This window comes from Arachis stenosperma, chromosome 10, assembly GCF_014773155.1.
Source record: "Arachis stenosperma cultivar V10309 chromosome 10, arast.V10309.gnm1.PFL2, whole genome shotgun sequence".
Taxonomy (NCBI): domain Eukaryota; kingdom Viridiplantae; phylum Streptophyta; class Magnoliopsida; order Fabales; family Fabaceae; genus Arachis; species Arachis stenosperma.
The window spans coordinates 105,075,151-105,092,167 of NC_080386.1; positions in this window are offsets into that span (position 1 = coordinate 105,075,151).

The window sequence follows — 17,017 nt, forward strand, 5'->3', positions numbered from 1 at the left end:
GAGCTAAGAAGTCGTCCAAATAAACTATAAAAAGTTGTTGGAATTTGACTATCAAAAGCTCGGACAGTAAGCTATGAAGGATGACGTCGCCAACACAGCCAAGACAAGGATAACAAAAGTAGAAGTTTCTAGGACGATGATGAGCGGATAATTTATACGCTTTTTGGCATTGTTTTTAGATAATTTTTAGTATGATCTAGTTACTTTTAGGGATGTTTTCATTAGTTTTTATGCTAAATTCACATTTCTGGACTTTACTATGAGTTTGTGTGTTTTTCTATGATTTCAGGTATTTTCTGGCTGAAATTGAGGGACCTGAGCAAAACTCTGATAAGAGGCTGACAAAGGACTGCTGATGCTGTTGGAAAGTAGACATCTAGAGCTTTCCAGCAATATATAATAGTTCATACTTTATTCGAGATTTGATGACGTAAACTGGCGCTCAACGCTAGTTCCATGCTGCATTCTGGAGTCAAACGTCAGAAACACGTCACGAACCAGAGTTAAACGCCAAAAACACGTTACAACTTGGCGTTCAACTCCAAGAGAAGCCTCAGCTCGTGGATAGATCAAGCTCAGCCCAAGCACACACCAAGTGGGCCCCAGAAGTGAATTTATGCATCAATTACTTACCTCTATAAACCCTAGTAGCTAGTTTAGTATAAATAGAACTTTTTACTAGTTTATTAGATATCTTTGATTGTATTATTCAATCTTTGGACGTTTAGTTCTTAGATCTGGGGGCTGGCCATTCGGCCATGCCTGGACCTTTCACTTATGTATTTTCAACGGTGGAGTTTCTACACACCATAGATTAAGGGTGTGGAGCTCTGCTGTACCTCAAGTTTTAATGCAATTAATACTATTTTCTATCCAATTTGATTTATTCCTGTTCTAAGATATTCGTTGCACTTCAACTTGATGAATGTGATGATCCGTGACACTCATCATCATTCTCACCTATGAACGCGCGTGACTGACAACCACTTCCGTTCTACCTTAGACCGGGCCCATATCTCTTGGATTCCTTGACCAGAATCTTCGTGGTATAAGCTAGAATTGATGGTGGCATTCATGGTAATCCAGAAAGTCTAACCTTGTCTGTGGTATTCCGAGTAGGATTCCGGGATTGAATGACTGTGACGAGCTTCAAACTCCTGAAGGCTGGGCGTTAGTGACAGACGCAAAAGAATCACGGGATTCTATTCCAACCTGATTGAGAACCAACAGATGATTAACCGTGCTATGACAGAGCATTTGGACCATTTTCACTGAGAGGATGGGATGTAACCATTGACAATGGTGATGCCCTACATACAGCTTGTCATGTAAAGGAGTAAGAAGGATTGGATGAAAGCAGTAGAAAAGCAGAGATTCAACAGGGACAAGCATCTCCATACACTTGTCAGAAATTCCCACCATTGAATTACATGAGTAACTCTATCTTTATTTTCTGTTTATTTTATTATTTTTATTTAAACCAATAATCTCTTAAATTAGTTAAATCCACCTGACTGAAATTTACAAGATGACCATAGCTTGCTTCATACTAACAATCTCCGTGGGATCGACCCTTACTCACGTAAGGTATTACTTGGACGACCCAGTGTACTTGCTGGTTAGTTGTGCGGAGTTGTGACTAAGTGTAATTCACGTGTGAGAGCTACCAAGTCATTGGAGCCATTGTTGATGATCACAATTTCGTGCACCAGACGAACACTACACCAAGGGCATAAGGGCACACAAAGGGGCACCATCACCAAAACTAGTAGTTGTACATGCAAAGATTAAAACATTAAGGGCTCAAGGGCTGCCCAATGGCAACCCAGGAGCTAGAAAGTATTTTGATTAAAAAAATGAAAGTTGTTGAGAGACAACTAAGGAGTGTCAAGGAACTACCAAAATAAAGTTACAAAACCAAAGTTTAAAAAGGTCCACAGGTCGGATCATAATAATTCATGATAAAAAGATATAAGAGAATATCACAAAGGACCCAAAGTAACTTCAGCTGCTGCATCCTGAGAAGAAGGAGGGTGCATTGAGATCGGTGTGGCACTAACCACCTCATCCGGACCGACCAAGATCTCGACCTCGGGCTCAGGCTCAGGTCGGGGTACCTCGGTAGAAAGGGCCGAAGAAGACTTGGCAAGAGAATCAGGCATGGAAATCTCATCAACTTCAGGAGCAGGAATGATCTTACCATTCTCAACAATATTATCCATACTGAATAAAGTAAGATCGGCATCAGGAGCAAGAACCTAGACCTGGGCCTTCAAATTTTCATACATAAGTCATTCCACCCACCATATGGCCCTGGAGTTCAGCGTAATCATCATAAGCATATTGAAGCCTCTCCCTGGTTTCCAAGAGCTTGCCATATATGCGGGTATAACTCTTCTTGGCCATCTCCTCGGCCACCTCCGCAACAGTAGCTCGAGCCTTCTCTTTCTCTACATCAAACTCCAACTTAACAGACCTGGCCTCAAACTCGTCCTTCAAAACCTTAATTCTATCATAATCAGCCTTGGCATCGTCCAAAAAGGCCTTAGTAGCATGAATAGGAGATTCCCTGGCTTCTTGGGAGGAGGACCAAAAATTCCTTATCATCCAAATTGTAAGGACCAACAGTCCTTGGCTTCTTGGGAGGAGGACCGGCAGAAGTAGGGGAGGAGGCAGCACTAGAGGTCGCCTAGGGCAGATCAGAAGAAGCTGTCCGAACTTGAGGGGTTGGGAAAATCTTCCTTGGACCCTGAGAATCAGATGTCGGCTTCTTCGGAGTCAGTTGTTGCAAAGAACCCTCCCCGACATCTTCCTCGACAAATTCTGGGCAGCCACCGTCTTTTTTGCTTTGCGAAACATTTTCATCGAGTCTGAAGCCAACACCATCTCTGAAAGGAAGCCAGGAAAATAGTTACATAGCAGAAAAGGACAAGATCACAAACAATAAAAGAAAACTTTCTATGAAAAAAGAGGTCAGATGCTACCTAGTTCGGAACGGAGGAGGGAAGGATCTCCTAGAAATATCTTCGTGTCCAGGTGAGGAGGCTCCCCCTAATGCTCCTCTAAAACACCCACAAAAGCCCTTTCTACTTTATCTAAACTCTCCCAGGGATACTTAAGAACTACTGGATCCTTCTGCCACCATAAGGGGAAAGTCGGATCATTGTTTTCATCCTGAAAGAAGGGGTGAACATCCTCAATAGCTCGAACTTTAAAATAAAAATTCTTAAAGTCCCAAAAAGAGTTATCAAACATAGAAAACACTTTTCTTCCTTCGGTAGCCCGAAAGGAAATCCAAGAAGCCTTCTTCTTGGCCACCCCCGGTTTGGTTAGCACGAATAAGAAAAGGAAAAGGTGTAAAGTAGGTCGGATACCCAGCTCCTGACATAACAGCTGGAAGATCTTCATAAAGGCCCAAGAATTCGGGTGAAGCTGCGACGGGGCCACATTACAGTTCCCCAAAACCTCATTCTTGAATTCAGTAAAAGGAAGGGTAATACCTAGCTGGGTAAAAAAGTAGTCATAGGCATAGAAAAAAGGACGTTCTGCTCGACCTAAGGGAGGAAACTAACTCTCTCCTCAGGATCAGGCGATACCAGTTCATAATTCTTCTTATTATCCCTACTACTACAGATCCTATGAAACCTCCTAAGCTTCTCACAGTACTCTGGGTCGGCTACAGTAACACACATTAAGACTATGGAATCTAACCAGTCAGCCATACCTGCAGGCCGCAGGGACCTTCGTAGACATCTCGACAATATTCTTATGCGAAGACATAAGGAAACTACACCTACAACAAAGAAAATGGAAGAAGGGTCACTACTAAAGTAACTCGAACAGAATCAAGAAAGAAAAAGCAACCAGTCATCAACAAAAACATCAAAAGGGCGCCTCACAGCTCAAAAGTCAACCAATTAAAACCCAAGAGGCACCCTTCGGAGGCAACGATACAGAATACACAAAGGAAGAAAGGCTCAAGCCAAAACCCTAGCTCTCTCAACAAAAGAAATGCAAACAGAAAATCAGGTGCCAACATTTCTTTAGGGGTACAAGCAAAGCAAAAAGATCAAAACTTGTTCAGAAAATGGAAACATGCAACAACACTAAAAACAAAGAAGGATCGCAGCTATCACATCAGAAAAACAACAAAAAAAGATGAAATACTAACCTGCGATGAAGAAAAAGCAACTACAGATGCACAGCAAAAGCACCTACGATCCACAAAACACTACGCAAAAACTCCAGAAAGGAAGGAAGCGTAGGGCAAAAATGAAAGGGCTAGACGAACAAAAGTCTTTCGCAGAGAAACAAGAAGCAAGGAAGCAAAAGAAAGAAGGAAACTGAAAGAACCAAAAAACCTCTCTAATTTCAAATTGAACAAGGGGATGAAACGGCAAAGGGAATTAAAAGCCCTATTAAAAGGCTTTAAAAGCGCTCACTCAAGACCTAAACTGATAGTGATGCCACATTTAAAAAACGTCTCATGATTCAAAATCATTAAAGACACGAAGTTGGCTCAAGAAGAGGATGGATCGGATGCGACCAGGAAGATTCTTGTGCACGACTTCCACGAAGAGGTCGAAGCTCAGAAAACGAGCACAACCTCACAGAAAGGACGAAGCTCAAGCAGGGGCACTGTTTATACACCGATCCGAGCTACAAGGTTAGTGTTGGCCTAAAGCAAATAAACCGACCTCTTGAAAGGTTGGTCCATTTTCGGCCTCTTTACAAAGAGCTCGAAAGACCACAATAGAGGCCCAAGAAGGCCCAGAATGAAAGTACACCGCCCACTAGAAGGCGGTTAACCAAAAGATAAAGATCTCCTCCCCAAAAGATAAGATAACCAACTTATCTCAAAGGAAGATCATCAAGCTTTATTATAAATGTACTGGAGCACCCAGGTATAACTCATATTCCAATTCTACAAAAAACCTGCCTAAAGCCCGTACTGACTTAAGCATCGGAGTCTCTTGCAAGTACCACCCGCCTCCGGTGAACGAGGACTGGCAGCACCTTCTACTCCAACAAGTCGGACACCACCACCTCGATCAATCCAGAAGATCTCGTCCGAGATTGACCTCGCAGTTTCAGGTAACTCTCGGAACAGGTAGGGTGTTACATTATGGTATCAGAGCAGTTTGTTCCTATAGAGCCTGAAAGACGAACTGATTATGCTTCTGTGCATTCTCTGTATATGTGTCTATGTGCTATTAGAATATCTGACTGATATACATTCCATAAGCATTGTGAGCATGCATTTGGAACTTAAAGCATTAGACCTGCGATATTGAAACTGATCAACTTAATATCACTTCTTTGGTGTGTATAGGGACCAGATGTCGACTCGCGGACGTGGTCGCGGGCGAGGTTGAGGTAGGATAGGCACCGTTATTCCTGGCCTAGCAGGGAATGACCCAACAGACTTTATGGCTGTCCTGGGAATTATGGCTACAATTATGCAGGCAACAGCCGAGGCACTGGGCAATCAGATAAACCAGGGTAATAATAGGAATAATAATGACGAATAGTGCCCTATGACACTTGCTACATTTCTGAAATTTCACCCTCCGACCTTCAGGGGAACCTCAAATCCCACTGATGCAGATAATTGGATTCAGGCTATGGAACGGGCACTATAGGCTCAACAAGTTCCTGAAGAGCAATGGGTTGATTTTGGAACTTATCAGCTGCAAGGCGAGGCTCAGTATTGGTAGCAGGGAATACGACGTATTCTGTAGCTAGATGGCGCTGTGATTCATTGGGAAGTCTTCCGAACAGAGTTCTATAAGAAATACTTTCCTAATTCAGCCATAAATGCCAAGGAGCTTGAATTGATGTAATTAAAGCAAGGCCAAATGACTGTTACTGAGTATACTAGCAAGTTTGAGGAGTTATATAGCTTTTCTCGTATATGTCAAAATGCGCCTGAAGATTTTGCTGAATGGAAATGTATCAAGTATGAGGGAGGTCTTTGGAGCGATATTCTGAGCTTTGTTGCACCAATGGAGATCAGAGTATTTTCTGAATTGGTGAATAAGAGTAGGGTGGCTGAGAAATGTGTGAGAAAGGCGGCAGCAGAGAAAGGAAGTTTGAGGGTGCCTTTTCAGAGGACTTCAGGAAGAAACTTTTCTCCGAGAGGTAGAAATTTCAAGCGTGGAGGCTTTGTCCCACACCAGAATCAAGGCTCGGGCAATTACAGAAGGTCAAATACTAATATTAATCAAGGGAGAAGGTTTGGAAAGCAGGCACAGCAGGATTTGAGCTGTCAGAAATGTGGAAAGTATCATCATAGAGTTCCGTGTAGATTAGGACTTGGGGTATGCTATTTTTGTGGACAGCCCGGGCACTTGGCCAATAATTGTCCGGAGAAGAAGTTTGAGACTGGTAGGGTACAGCAGCCGGGGAGAGTGTACACCACTTCTACAGCAGGTGCTGAGGAATCTGAGACACTGATTAGAGGTAACTGTGAAATGGCTGGTAAAATCTTAAATGCTTTATTTGATTCAAGAGCAACTCATTCATTTATTGCATTTGAAAAGGCTAATGAATTAGGATTGAGAATGGTGGTTTTAGGATATGATTTGAAACTGCCTAATGCTACTCATGAAGCTATGGTAACTAGGTTAGGATGTCCACAAGTTCCATTTTGAGTACAACAGCGTGAATTTGTGCATGATTTGATTTGTTTGCCAATGACTGGTCTTGATCTCATTTTGGGATTGGATTGGTTATCCAAGAATCATGTTTTGCTTGATTGTTCTGAGAAGTCAGTACATGATAGAGGACTAAAAGCCTAGGCTTGGATTTTCACACTAAAAATATAATTTGTCCGTTGCAAGTATAGTCCAAACCCAACAATTGAGCATCAATCAAATGCAATATTCAAATCAATTTTAAACCAAGATCAAGAATAATTTCAACCTCGGGTCGTCTTCCCTTGAGATGCAATTGAAGTGTTACAATTTCGGTTGTGGAGGCAAAAAGGGTTTTCAAATCAAGGAACTAAAGATTAAAGGAACTAAGCAATGATCAAAATTGATATTAAAGCAAGTAAAAAGGAAGTAAGGTAAAAAATAGTGAAAATGCAAGATATGTAATAAAGAGGCTTGACTTGGGAATGAGGATCCAAGGAATCCTATCATCGCTATAACCACAACTATAGTAATTATGATGAGTCAATCTCGCCTAGTTAACCCCTAACATCGAGAAGTAAGTCAAGCAAGCATAATTGACCTTAATCCATAAGTCCTAGCTAACTTACCAAACTAGTTGATAAAAAACTAGCATCAATGGAAACAAGAGTCAACTAACTACCCAAGAATTATCACTAAATGTTGGACATCATAACTCTAGTATCCTAGGAACTCAAATCCCAAGCCAAGGTATGAAAATCTATTCAAAATTTAAAGTTGGCATTTTAACAAACACCTTGTGTGCATAAAAGTAAAACATGGAAAATTGCAAAGCAAAATAGAAAACTATAACCAACTATCAACAATATCAACAAAAGACAAGTAATCAAGCACGAAATCATAGGATATGAAATTCATCAATCAAAACTTCAAGAAACTTAAAATTGCAAATATAAACGAAGTAACTTGAACAAAGAGGAAATGAAAATAAAAGATGATGTAATTAAAGAAAAACTAAAGAGTACTTATAAAAGAGTTGATCAACATCCAAGATTAAAGCTTGCTATAAAATGCTACAATGAAAACTACATAAACCCTAGGAGAGAATTCTATTATCTACACTACTCGTACTCCTAATACTATGAAATTAAACTATCTAAGTGAGCACTCTTGATAAGTGTTGAATTTCCCTTGATATAGCACTCCAATTCAGCCTTCAAGCCTTCCAAAATGGGCCAAAAGCCCCCAGAATTTGCGCTACACATGTTTCATTAATGAAATCACGCGTTGGTCCCTGTGCATATGCACAGGTGTGTGCATACGCACACTTGACTGAATGTTCTTCCGTGCGTACGCACAGGTAGTTGTGCGTACGCACACATGCTAATTCCTTCTTGTGCGCACGCACACCTTGCTGTGTGTGCTTTTTCTTGTTTTCTTCATGTTTTCTCCCTTATACATGCTTTCTTCCACTTTTGCCTAGCCAATCTTGCCTCAATGACCTGAAATCACTCAACAAACAAGTCATGGTATTGAATGGCATGAAAGTGGAATTAAATTGCTCAATTTAAGGACAAAATTGCATGTTTTCACATTTAGGATCAAATTATGGGCAAAACACAAAAGTATGCTATTTTGGTAAATAAGTGTGAGTTTGTATGACGAAATTCATCCAAATCAAGATAAAATATATCAGAAAATATGGGCTCATCAGTACAGTTTATGTCGGAAGGGTCAGAAGCACCGGTTGTGGTAAATAGTTACTACTTGAACTCTATAATAGTAAACTGTTCTGGAATTGAATGTTAGGGTATTATGTTATTAGTTGTGGGAGTATTAGGTGATGATCAGAGTTTAGAGCAGATTTTGGTTGTATGTGAATTTCCAGACGTGTTTTCGGATGATAATAATAAATTTCCACCTAACCGGGAGGTTGAATTTGCAATTGAGTTGGTGCTTGGAGCCAGTCCGATTTCAATTACTCCTTACAGGATGTCATCTTTAGAAATGGCTGAACTAAAAGCTCAGCTGGAAGATCTGTTGGGTAAGCACTTTATTCGACCAAGTGTTTCTCCGTAGGGAGCACCAGTATTACTGGTAAAGAAGAAGGACAGAAATATGCGCTCGTGTGTTGGTTATCGGCAACTGAATAAGGTTATTGTGAAGAATAAATATCCATTACCTAGAATTGACGACCTAATGGATCAGTTACAGGGGGCAGTGTGTTCTCTAAGATTGATTTGTGATCCGGGTATCATCAGATAAGGGTTAGAGATGAACATATTCCGAAAACCACTTTCAGAATGCGTTATGGTCATTATGAGTATACAGTGATGTCCTTCAGGTTAACTAATGCTCCAGCAATATTCATGGATTATATGAACAGGATTTTCCGGCCGTACCTGGACAAGTTTATTATTGTCTTCATAGATGATATTCTTGTTTACTCTAAGACTGAGGAGAAGCATGCTAATCACTTGCGAACTGTGCTCCAAATTCTGAGAGACAGGAAGTTATATGGTAAGTTATCTAAATGCGAGTTCTGGAAGAGCGAGGTGAAGTTTTTCGGTCACGTGGTGAGTAAGCAAGGAATAGCTGTGGATCTTGCTAAAATAGAAGCAGTGATGAATTAGGAGTGACCAACTTTAGTAACAGAGATAAGGAGTTTCATTGGTTTGGCTGGGTATTATCAGAGATTCATTAAGGGATTTTCACAGCTCTCCTTATCTTTAACTAAGTTAACAAGGTAGGATACACCTTTTATCTGGACTTCAGAGTGTGAGGAGAGTTTTCAAGTATTGAAGCAAAGGTTGACTACTGCACCCGTGTTGGTATTGCCTGAGCCAGGTGAACTGTTTGAAGTGTACTGTGATGCATCATTAAAGGGTTTGAGGTGCATTCTGATGCAGCACCGGAATATTGTAGCATACGCCTCACGGCAATTAAGACCGCGTGAGATAAACTATCAGACTCACGACTTAGAACTTGCTACTGTTATATTTGCTCTGAAATCTAGAGACATTATCTCTATGGCATTAAATTTTATGTTTTCTCAGACCATAAGAGTTTGAAGTATCTATTTGAGCAGAAAGAATTGAATATGCGTCAGAGGAGGTAGATGGAGCTTCTGAAGTACTATGATTTTGAATTAAATTACCATCCAGGAAAAGCGAACATTGTGGCAGATGCCTTGAGTCAGAAATCTTTATATACAGCTTGGATGATGCTACGAGAAGAAAAGCTACTAAAGGCATTCCAAGGTTTAAAACTGGGAGTTAGGAAAGAATCCGGAATTCTGTGTTTGAGTCACTTGCAAATTTCAAGTGATTTTAAATTAGAACTTCTGAAGGCTCATCAAGATGATGAAGCATTACGTAAAGTATTGTTGGAAATTGAACAGGGAAGACAGTGGAGAGTGTCAGAAGGTAAGGATGATTTATGGAGGTTCAAGAACAAAATTATTGTGCCAGATGTTGGAGATCTGCGACAAAGTATCTTGAAGGAAGCTCATAAGAGTGGGTTTCAATCCATCCAGGAAGTACCAAAGTGTATCAAGATTTGAAAGCGATATTCTGGTAGCTAGGGATGAAGAATGATGTGGCGACACATGTATCTAAATGTTTAATGTGTCAGAAGGTTAAGATTGAGCATTAGAGACCATCAGGAACCCTTCAGTCTTTAGATATTTCACAATGGAAATGGAAGAGTATCGTAATAGATTTTGTGATAGGTTTGCCTAGGACCCGGATTAGTTTTGACGCTATTTGGGTGGTTGTGGACCGACTAACAAAATCAGCTCACTTTCTCCCCGTCCAGATAAGTTGTACAATGGAAAATTAGCTCGAATGTATATTAAAGAGATTGTCAGATTGCACGGCGTGCCTTCCACCATTATATCTAACAGAGATCCTCATTTCACATCAAGATTCTAGGGAGCCTTTCAGCGTGCATTTGGGATTTAGTTAAGTTTGAGTACTGCATATCACCCTCAGACAGATGGTCAATCAGGGAGAACTATTCAGACCTTGGAGGATATGCTAAGGGCTTGTGTTTTGGACCAGCCGGCGAGCTAGGATCGGTATATGCCATTAGTGGAGTTTGCTTATAACAATAGCTACCATGTGATCATTGTAATGGCTCTGTATGAGGCTCTGTATGGCAAGAAATGTCAATCTCCTTTATGTTGGTATTAAACTGGAGAAAGAAGCTTATTAGGGCCTGAGATGATAGTTGAAACTACTGAGCAGATAAAGAAGATTCGTAGTCGAATGCTTATAGCTCAAAGCCATCAGAAGAGCTATGTTGATCAATAAATTAGTTTTTAATAAAGAAAATTAGAAATGAGAATATTATATTAAATTAGGATAGAGCTCATCGAAACGAGAATTTTGACACTAATTTTGAAGAATTCGGCCCAAGATTGGAGCGAACAAACCAAACCGATTGAACCGGGCCCAAACTGGGCCCATGGGCCCAACCGACCCAGCACTTAAGTAGACCGAAGCCATTTCTTTTCTCCAATTCAACAGAAGTGAAGCTGAAAGCTTTCAGGGAAGGGAAGAAAAGAAATTTCCCCGAAACCCTTACGACAATATTCAAAACGTTGTAACTCCTCTGCCCGAGCTCCGATCGCCGCATCGTTTGCGGACACGTGACCACCGCGTCGAGCTCTACGTTTCTACTAGAACAATTTCATAAGTAACCCACTTATTCACTCCAAGCCTCTTCTTCCCCAATTTTTATTAAATTAAGTGGAGGTATTGAATTTTTTTGCTCCTTGATGTTTTAGGATCTAATTAGCTTGAGAAAAATATTCACTCTTGCTTATCTGAAGCTTGGAGCTTGAAATTGTGGATATTAGAACTTGGAGGAAGCTAAACACTAGAGTTTTGTTGAGGTTTTGAGGCTGTGTCGATTTTAATAAACTGCTTTGATCATTTCAAGGAAAATTGGCCAAGGTATGGTTTAGGTTTCTTACATTTAATATATAATGTTTTGTGAAAACTTAGGTTAGATGACCATAGGATAAGTTGAAATGCAGGTGTAAATATTTAATGTTTAGTATCTTGATGATGAATATGTTTGATTTGGTGCTTGTTGGATAATTGGAGATTTGATGAATTATTGTGGTTTATTGCTTGTTGGTTGGTTAGTGATAAATGATGGATTTTGGGGAATGTATGAGTGTTATTATTGATATGAGGCATAATTGTTATGCTGGTTGACATTCTAAAGAATAAGTGTTGGAAAGTGCAGGTTTGGTGATTATTGGCATAGGATTTGTTCTGGTTGAAAATGAGGTTTTGAAAGTTTACAAAAAGTTAGTTTTTGGCAAAATTTCAGTGGCTATAACTTGGCTTTCGGAATTTCGAATTGATTCCAACTTGTTTTAAATGAAAATTGGATTCGTGAAGTTTATGCTGTTTGAAGAACGGAAGAAAAACGATTTAAAATGATTGAGTTATGCCCATTGGAAATTTTGGGGTTAAATATGCAATTATGCAGGTGATATTTCATGATTATTTTGCTCTCTGGTTGATCTATTTTTTTTTCTGGAGAATGTATGTCCATGCGCACGCGTGGCAATGAAATTTTTAACTGTGCGTACGTGAGTAGCCTTATTCATGCACGAAATTGCAATCACACTTTTGCAATCCCGCACAACTAACCAGCAAGTGCACTGGGTCGTCCAAGTAATACCTTACGTGAGTAAGGGTCGATCCCACGGAGATTGTCGGCTTGAAGCAAGCTATGGTTATTTTGTAACTCTTAGTCAGGGTATCAATAATTCTCAGGTTTAATTGTGAAAAGTAGAAGAACATGAAATAAATACTTGTTTTGCAGTAATGGAGAATAGGTTGAGGTTTTGGAGATGCTCTATCTTCTGAATCTCTGCTTTTCTACTGTCTTCTTCTTCATACACGCAAGGCTCCTTCCATGGCAAGCTGTATGTAGGGTTTCACTGTTGTCAATGGCTACCTCCCATCCTCTCAGTGAAAATGTTCAACGCGCTCTGTCACAGCACGGCTATTCATCTGTCGGTTCTCGATCATGTCGGAATAGAATCCAGTGATTCTTTTGCGTCTGTCACTAACGCCCCACAATCGTGAGTTTGAAACTCGTCACAGTCATTCAATCCCTGAATCCTACTTAGAATACCACAGACAAGGTTTAGACCTTCCGGATTCTCAAGAATGGCCGCCAATATATTCTAACTTATACCACAAAGATTCTGGCTAAAGAATCCAAGAGATATCCACTCAATCTAAAGTAGAATGGAGGTGGTTGTCAGGCACACATTCATAGGTGAGAATGATGATGAGTGTCACGGATCATCACATTCATCAAGTTGAGGAGCAAGTGATATCTTAGAATGGAAACAAGCGTTTTTGAATGAAAAACAGTAGTAATTGCATTAATCCATCAAGACACAGCAGAGCTCCTCACCCCCAACCATAGGGTTTAGAGACTCATGCTGTAGAAGGTACAATATGAAATGTGTAAAGTGTCATGAGGTCCAGATACAATGTCAAAAGATCCTATTTATAGTGAACTAGTAACCTAGGATATACAGAAATGAGTAAATGACGTAAAAATCCACTTCCGGGGTCCACTTGGTGTGTGCTTGGGCTGAGCATTGAAGCTTTCATGTGTAGAGACTTTTCCTGGAGTTAAACGCCAGCTTTTGTGCTAGTTTGGGCGTTTAACTCCAACTTTTGTGCCAGTTCCGGCATTAAACGCCGGGAATTCTGAAGCTAATTTGAAACGCCGGTTTGGGCCATCAAATCTCGGGCAAAGTATGGACTATTATACATTTCTGGAAACCCCAGAATGTCTACTTTCCAACGCAATTAAGAAGGCACCAATTGGGCTTCCGTAGCTCCAGAAAATCCACTTCGAGTGCAGGGAGGTCAGAATTCAACAGCATTTGCAGTCCTTTTTCAGCCTGTGAATCAGATTTTTGCTCAGGTCCCTCAATTTCAGCCAGAAAATACCTGAAATCACAGAAAAACACATAAAATCATAGTAAATTCCAGAAATATGATTTTTAATTAAAAACTAATAAAAATATAATAAAAACTAACTAAAACATACTAAAAATATACTAAAAACAATGCCAAAAAGCGTATAAATTATCCGCTCATCACAACACCAAACTTAAATTGTTGCTTGTCCCCAAGCAACTGAAAATCAAACAGGATAAAAAGAAGAGAATATACTATAAATTCCAAATTATCAATGAAACTTAGCTCCAATTAGATGAGCGGGACTAGTAGCTTTTTGCCTATGAACAGTTTTTGCATCTCACTTTATCCTTTGAAGTTTAGAATGACTGGCATCCATAGGAACTCAGAATTCAGATAGTGTTATTGATTCTCCTAGTATAATATGTTGATTCTTGAACACAGCTACTTTATGAGTCTTGGCCGTGGCCCAAAGCACTCTGTTTTCTAGTATTACCACCGGATACATACATGCCACAGACACATAACTGGGTGAACCTTTTCAGATTGTGACTCAGCCTTGCTAGAGTCCCCAATTAGAGGTGTCCAGGATTCTTAAGCACACTCTTTTTGCTTTGGATCACGACTTTAACCACTCAGTCTCAAGTTTTCACTTGACACCTTCACGCCACAAGCACATGGTTAGGGACAGCTTGGTTTAGCCGCTTAGGCCAGGATATTATTCTTCTAGGCCCTCCTATCCACTGATGCTCAAAGCCTTGGATCTTTTTTATTTTTACCCTTGCCTTTTGGTTTAAAGGGCTATTGGCTTTTTCTGCTTGCTTTTTCCTTTTTTTTTCTTTTTTTTTTGTATTCAATGCTTTTTCTTGCTTCAAGAATCAATTTGATGATTTTTTAGATCCTCAATAAAATTTCTCCTTTTCCATCATTCTTTCAAGAGCCAACAATTTTAACATTCTTAAAACAACAAATTCAAAAGACATATGCACTGTTCAAGCATTCATTCAGAAAACAAAAAGTATTGTCACCACATCAAACTAATTCAACTAGTTTCAAAGATGAATTCGAAATCCTGTACTTCTTGTTCTTTAGTGATTAAAAACATTTTTCATCTAAGAAAGGTGATGGATTCATAGGACATTTATAACTTTAAGGCATAGACACTAAGACACTAATGATCATGTAATAAAGACACAAACATAGATAAACATAAAGCATAAAAATTTGAAAAACAGAAAATAAAGAACAAGGAAATTAAAGAACGGGTCCACCTTAGTGATGGCGGCTTGTTCTTCCTCTTGAAGATCTTATGGAGTGCTTTTGAGCTCGTCTGTGTCTCTTCCTTGTCTTTGTTGCTCTTCCCTCATAGCTTTTTGATCTTTTCTAATCTCAGGGATTTCATGATGAGGAATTTGCTCAAGCTCTTGTTTGCTCCATCCTTTTCTTAGTGATGAGCTTTTGGAATGAATCTCTCCATTTCCCAGACTCAGAGGTGGAAGCTTTTGCCTTCCCTTTTCTCTTTCTAGAGGTTTCTCTAGCCTTAAGTGTCATACATGGTTATGGAAAAACAAAAAGCAACACTTTTACCACACCAAAATTAGAAAGTTTGCTCGTCCTCGAGCAAAAGAAGAGAAGAAGGAGTAGAAGAAGAAGAAAATAGATGAGATGGAGAGGTGTGAGTGGTTCGGCCAAGGGGAGTTTTAGGTGGTTATGATGTGGGAAAAGGAAGGAGTGATGGTTTGAATTTGAGTGGGTGGGTGTAGGTGGTTTGTATGATGGTTTTGGAGGGTACTGGAGGTGATTGGGTGAGGTTATTTTGGGGAAGAGTGTTATGGAAGGGAGTGAAGAGGAGAGAAGAAGAGGTGAGGTAGGTAGGATCCTGTGGGGTCCACAGATCATGAGGTGTCAAGGATTTCTCATCCCTATACCATGTGGCGTGCAAAACACCCCTTGCTGCCAATCCTGGCATTAAACGCCAGGCTGCTGCCTATTTCTGGCGTTTAACGCCAGCTTCTTGTCCTTTTCTGGCGTTAAACGCCAGTCTGGTGCCCATTTCTGGCGTTAAACGCCCAGAATGGTGCCAGACTGGGCGTTTAACGCCCATTCTGCTACCCTCACTGCCGTTTAAACGCCAGCAAGTTTCTCTTCTAGGGTGTGCTGTTTTTCATTCTGTTTTTGCTTTTTTAATTGTTTTTGTGACTTCACATGATCATCAACCTACAGAAAACATGAAATAACAATGGAAAATAAATAGATAAAATTGGGTTGCCTCCCAACAAGCACTTCTTTAATGTCAGTAGCTTGACAGTGGGCTCTCATGGAGTCTCACAGATACTCAGAGCATGATTGGGGCCTTTCAACACCAAACTTAGAGTTTGGTTGTGGCCTCTCAACACTAAACTTGGAGTTTGGTTATGGCCTCCCAACACTAAACTTAGAGTTTGAATGTGGGGGTTTTGTTTGACTCTGTATTGAGAGAAGCTTTTCATGCTTCCTCTCCATGGTGGTAGAAGGAGAACCTTGAGTCTTATAGTTTACAATGTCTGCAAGCTACGGAGCTTCCTGAATAACAAACAATTGCTCATCCGGAAAGGTTTCAGAGATCTCAGTAGGAGGGAGGGATGCTCCTGCTACTGGTTCTATCCGGGACAGGTGATCAGCTACTTGATTCTCTGTCCCCTTTCTGTCTATTATTTCTATATCAAACTCTTGCAGAAGCAACACCCATCTTATGAGCCTGGGTTTTGAATCCTGCTTTGTGAGTAAATATTTAAGAGCAGCATGGTCAGTGTACACAATCACTTTTGATCCTACTAAATAAGATCTGAACTTGTCAATGGCATAAACCACTGCAAGTAACTCCTTTTCTGTAGTTGTGTAGTTCTTCTGTGCATCATTTAGAATACGGCTGCCATAATAAATGACATGTAGTTGCTTGTTGTGCCTCTGTCCCAATACTGCACCAATGGCATGGTCACTGGCATCACACATTAGTTCGAATGGCAGTGTCCAGTCTGGTGCAGAGATAACTGGTACTGTGACCAGCTTAGCTTTCAGAAGGTCAAACACTTGCAGACACTCCTTATCAAAGATAAATGGCGTGTCTGCAGCTAGCAGATTACTCAGAGGTTTTGCAATTTTTGAAAAATCCTTTATAAACCTTCTGTAGAATCCTGCATGCCCCAGAAAGCTTCTGATTGCCTTAACATTGGTAGGTGGTGGTAATTTTTCAATTACTTCAACTTTAGCTTGATCCACCTCTATTCCCTTGTTTGAAATTTTATGCCCAAGGACAATCCCTTCAGTCACCATAAAGTGACATTTTTTCCAGTTTAAAACTAGGTTGGTCTCTTGGCATCTTTTCAGAACAAGTGCTAGATGGTTAAGGCAGGAGTTGAATGAGTCTCCAAATACTGA